This window comes from Mirounga leonina, unplaced genomic scaffold (assembly GCF_011800145.1).
Source record: "Mirounga leonina isolate KUSES-001 unplaced genomic scaffold, KU_Mleo_1.0 Mir_169, whole genome shotgun sequence".
NCBI classification, from domain to species: Eukaryota; Metazoa; Chordata; class Mammalia; order Carnivora; family Phocidae; genus Mirounga; species Mirounga leonina.
This window is the reverse complement of record NW_023270431.1, coordinates 18636166-18642244: the sequence shown is the minus strand read 5'-3', so window position 1 is coordinate 18642244 and position 6079 is coordinate 18636166.

The following is a 6079-nucleotide window of genomic DNA, read 5'->3' as shown; positions in this document are numbered from 1 at the left end:
TTAGAGTAAAACTTCTTGAAAGAGTTGTTTATAGATATTGACTCCACCAGCTTTCCTACAATCTCCTCTTAATCCACTTCAATCAGTTTTTGACTACACTACTTCATAGAAACTGTCCTTGTCAAGGTCACCAATAACTTTCATGTGTCAAATCCAGTGGCAATTTCTTAGTTCACATCTTGGCTTCTTACAAGCATTTAATCCAGATGACCAGTTGGATTTCTTTTTTCCTCTACCTTACCTTATACTCCCTTTGTGTCCTATGTTGGCTTCCAATTCTCTGCCTAACTTCTACACATGGAAATGCCTTAGACCTCAATTGCAGCCTACTTCTCTATCTTACAGCCTTTTCCTGGGTGATCTCAAAATTTTAAACACCATTTATATGCTGATGACTTCCAAATCTTGATGTCTATCCCTGATTGCTCCTTGGAACTCTCACATACACTACTCTCCATTTGAATATCTAACAGGCATCTCAGGCATTATGTAGCTTAAACTTAACTCTTGATTTTTCCCTTCAAACCTGCTTCTCCCCACCCCTGCTTAGTCTCTCATTCTCCAAATAATAGAATTTATTTTTGATTTTTCTTTTTCACCCCTCATACCTAATTCATTAGGAAGCCCTGGGTTCAAACATAGCCCAAATTCCCCCACTTCTATCTTTACTACTTCCACTTTAACAAAAGCCAACATTTATTTTTCTGCTTAAACTATTTCGTAGCCTCATAATGTTCTTTCACTCCTGTCTCATTTTGCCTCTCTTCAGTTCTACTGTGTACTAAGCACACTGTTCTCTCTACCCTCAAACATTCCAAACTCCCACACATTAAATTTATCTTTCTGCCTGGAATGTTCTTGCTTCTGATCTTCTCTTGACTGGTTCCTTCATGCTTTTCAGATAACAGTTTAAATGTCACATCCTCAGAGAAAATTTATTTTACCATGTAATATAAAAACCACAGTCATGCTATGTAACTTTATTGCTTTTAATTATCAACATAACATTTCTTTATTGTGTACCTTTACCACTAGAAGATCAATTCCATGAGGCAGGGACTTTTGCTTATCTTGGTCACTCTGTATTTTCAGTGCTTAGAACAGGACACATACATGACAGTGTTCAATAAACATTAGTTAATGGAACAAATGAAATTATGGATAAATATATTTAAAGTAAATCAGTATATATGTGTATATACTAATTTTAAAATTTAGGAATTATACAATTTTGTACCAGCAAACAGAACTTCCTTTAATTTTTTTTTTCTTTTGTTTGTTATATCTGTTTCCCATAGTGTCAGAGCTCTGACTGGAGAAATCATGCCCTGTTGTTCTTCTTTATATTAAACTATAGATACCTAATTATTTCATTTAATGGTTGAGAGAAGTTGTAACTTGGGAAAAGGGAATGTTTTGCTTCCTCAAGGGGTTTTTGGAGACTCTGAAAGCAGTTTATACAAAAATGGAATGGCCTTTCACTTTTGTTTGAGGTATCCCATCTGGTGAAATTTAAAAAATTGAATAAACAGTAAGTAGTGAAAAATAACTATAAAAATATATGTTCACTATTTTGAATACACAAAGTCCAATGTAGGATTTTCTTTTTGTATTTCCATTCATGAGAAACTAAGAGTTTGCTTTATCCAGCAGACTTTATGAGACATCTGTCCCATATTAGATTAAAAAAAAAAAGAGAGTAACTTAAAAAATAATAACTTCTAGCCACCGTGTTTTGGCATTTGGCTTCAACTCTTTGAGAACTGGAAATTTATAAGCATTATGAGACTGAATGGAAATATGACATAAAGCAGCTGTTTTTTTTCTTTTTTTTTTTTTAAGATTTTATTTATTTATTTGAGAGAGAGAGAGAGAGAATGAGAGACAGAGAGCATGAGAGGGAGGAGGGTCAGAGGGAGAAGCAGACTCCCTGCCAAGCAGGGAGCCCGATGCGGGACTCGATCCCGGGACTCCAGGATCATGACCTGAGCCGAAGGCAGTTGCTTAACCAGCTGAGCCACCCAGGCGCCCTGTTTTTTTTTTAATACTTAAAACAACTGAAAAGAGAAGGCAATCACCTTGAAAGAATATAAGCACTTTGAGATCATAGCATATAACATAAAATTAATATGCAGATACCACATTTTTTAAACATTTGAAACTATATAAAATATGTATAATTGCATAAAAGCATAAATTGATTTAAAAGACTACTCTTTTAACTCAGTTCTTTTTTTCTGCATCTTATATAAATTTTTTACATTTAGTAATATCAGAAGAAAAAACTCTTATTGAGAGTGATTCACTGACATGTATAAAATGCTTTGACAGTCCAAAATTCCATGTATTTTTTTGACAAATTCTTTTATTATATATAGGTCTTAGAAATCAAAAGAACTAGTAATATGGAAATGTTAATAATTGTGATCATTTGGTTTATTAATAAATTAAAAAAAATAAATTTCTATTTTTAATATCTTGGCAAAATTTCTTATTTTATATATCACTATATATTTTAACAAATATTAATAGACTTATTTATATTAGAGATTCCCCTCCTCAAAATGCATTTTAGTTTCAAAATTACCAGAAGAGTAATAAGACAGAATGGGTTAGCCTGGTGGTGGGTATTGAGGAGGGCACATTCTGCATGGAGCACGGGGTGTTATGCACAAACAATGAATCATGGAACACTTCATCTAAAACTAATGATGTAATGTATGGGGATTAACGTAAGAATAAAAAAAAAAAGACAGAATTTTTAATCACTCTTTTCTAATAGTTTTTTTTAATGTGGTAATTAATAGTTTTGACAAAAAAACTCCTTTTTGTATTACCTTTTTGTCTTTTCCTCAATTTTAATGGAAATTGGTCTGTTTCCAAGTTCTACATTAATGCTCCGCCTCTGAGTTTTAAAAAATAAGGTTATTATAGAAGGCATAATATAACCAACATTTTAAGAAATGTTAAGAAACTATTAAAATCAAAATTAAGCTGTCAAAGTTTGTACTGAATACAAAATTAAACCCAAGTATAGTTTATGAAAAATGTCCATAGACATTTATATCCTGTAGTTATTCAGATTTTCAAAGACACAATCTAAGATGGGATGTGATTAAGAAAATGATCAATAATGTATCAGAAATAAAGCACATATAGCAATCTTTAAAATCAAATGTTACACATTCATATTTGTTAGGACTGCTCAAATATTATGCCCCACAAAAAAAAGAAAAATGCTCCCATTTTACTTTTTTTTTTTCTCTTGGAGGCCTAAAAAACCCCCAAATTATGTCAAAACTCTATATTTGGAAGAATAAGATGAGATTTTTGCATAGTATAGATATATTAATACAATTTTCTTTGAATGCATATGACATGGGAAGAAACATCACACTAAAGCAAATTAAAAACTTCAATGATAAACATTTACGCACATTAAACCTTATTTTTCAAGCAATGCAGGAATTTTAAAAATCCCCAATCATTGTTTATTGTCATATTGTCTATGAAATTCAGTACTGTTTTAAAGGTACTTTTAAAGATAGTGAAATAATAGCTCTAGGTAAAATACCAACGAATATTCAAATAAGTTAGATTTAACAGTGCTCACATGAATCACATGGACAGAAAAAATAGCTCATTCAGTCATAAGTTTGTTAGCAAATGAGTAGCCATGGATTTTGTCACAGAGCTTCTAAAGACAACAATTTTAAGCAGATTTATTTCAAAGATAAAAATATGTGGCAATAAGTAAAGCATGTACAGTCAAAGAAAAATTGTATTACAACTTAAATAATGATATTACTGGGTAAATAATTCTAAAGAGAGCAAAAGTTACTACTTTGCATGAGAAATGAGCTAACAGAATGAATTATATTCAAGCTTCTGAGTGAAGATGTGTTTAATGAAAATTTAACAAGCAATTTCTAGCTAAATGCTTACATTTCATTCTACAAATTACTAAATGTAGAAGAGAGATTTAATTTATTATAAAGGCAATAGAAGAGGACATTTTAAATTAGGTAAAAATCTTGTAAGTGCATTGTTTACTCATCTTTATGATTTAGCACTATTCACTCCATCTATCATGATTTCAAACAGTTAAATGATATTTGGTCTTTCTAGAACAGGCAAATGAAGACTGTTCTGAGCATAATGATCTATAAATGGGGCAAAACTCATGGAAATATTTACATCAATATTGCTTGCATGTAAGCTCATATTTAAGTTATGAAAACAAGGACATCTATTTTCAAAGTTAATGCCTAAAAATAAAATTTGGATATATGAAAAATGAAGGTTCTCATACCTTGAATTTTTCTTTATGATAATATATCATTTTGGAATAAAGACAGTTTTCCCTTCAATGAGGGCTAATGAGCTAGAGACTGGGCTAACTAAATAGGAATCCTGAAGTAGGCTGTTCTTTCATTATTTTGTAGAACACTCTAAAGTTATATCTCAGTTTTTCTGATTTATTATTTGAGTTGATAACTTATTATCTTAACCAAAAGTGAGTTTATTGTAACAAAATAGATATCCAGAGGTTAAAAATAATGGAGAACATGGGTAAGGAAAGAGCTTTACTTGAGAGATTTTTCACTGAGTTTGATACCTTTCTAATTTGCAACTCCCAGGAAATTTTGTTGTTAATCTGTACTTCATTTTCTAATCGAAAGTCGGAACCACTTCTTTATATTACATTTAAGAGCTCTTTCATCCTCATCTGTCAGGTAATTTTTCTGTAATGCCTTTGGATGGATTAGGTATGTATATAATTAGGTATGTCTAAGGATAGTGGAATTCTTCTTTGAGATTTTTCCTTTTAAATGAAACAAAAGTTCTCTTAATGATGTAGAGATCTGGTACTGTAGTTAACCAGTATGGAAACTCAAGTGAGAACCTTTCTTTGTTTTGTTTAGAAAAAAACTACTTTCAATGGTAAAGTGCCAAAATATAACACAACGGAAGTGACTTGGTATCATTAAGAGATACACAAAACTTTGTATTTGCCAGATTTTTTTTTAAAAGATGAAGTTTATATTCTTTTAATAGTGCTTTGCTACCCTTAGTAAATGAAGTTTTCTTCATATTATTTTTTGTTTCATTTTTAAAATTAATTTTGAATCAACACTGATAAACTAAAGGTAGACTTTCAAATCTATTTTAAAATCCTTAAAAAGCAAATGCCAACCAACCAATTTTTGTTTCGAATTAAAAACAAAGAACCCAAGTCTTTTTTTTTTTTTTTAAAGTAGGCTCCATGCCTAACATGGAGCCCAACATGGGGTTTGAACTCACGACCCTGAGATCAAGACCTGAGCTAAGATCAAGAGTCGGACACTTAACCGACTGAGCCACCCAGGTGCCCCCCACGTTTTTCAATTAAGATGTAAACATCCTTTTTTATGGATTTATAAAAATCCATCACTAATGTGAAATTCAAATCTAATTATTAGTCAAAAGAAAGAGGATTAAAGTTATATTTTGATGACCTGTATCTTCTGGATCTGTTGACCTTTTTTCCCTGGAAATGTCACACCCCCTATAACACACAAAATTTATTTTTATCCTGTGAAATCTTTGAAATATCTGCCTAATATTTTGTTTTTTAAGGAAACAGTAAGAGGAAGAGGGGTATTTATGTCTCTGTAACTTAAGATTTTTCCTTTCCTTTATTTCATTTAGTAATATGTTAGATCTAGGCATGAGTAATCATCTCTTTCCCTTGTTAAATGTATCATGTTTGAAAGAATTTTATGCAGCTATTGCAGGTTCATAATTATTAGTACGTTTACTAAAACCAGTGAATTGGCTTGGGCAAGAGATTACTCCAGAGTTGTTTTGAAAAAAGGCGGATGTTTTCTAATTGGAGGCACCTTTGAGGTAGTGAATCTACACATGAACTGAAAAGTTTGCCACTGGACAGGAAAAATCTGTGATTCCTAAGGAGATTGTCTTAGGAGAATCCTGCAAGCATGCTCCTTTCTGCTAGGGGAAGTGTGGGGTGTTGTATGAGAATTTGAGGTACAAAATAAATTTCTCTCCATAAAGATTGCAAACCCAATCCACACTG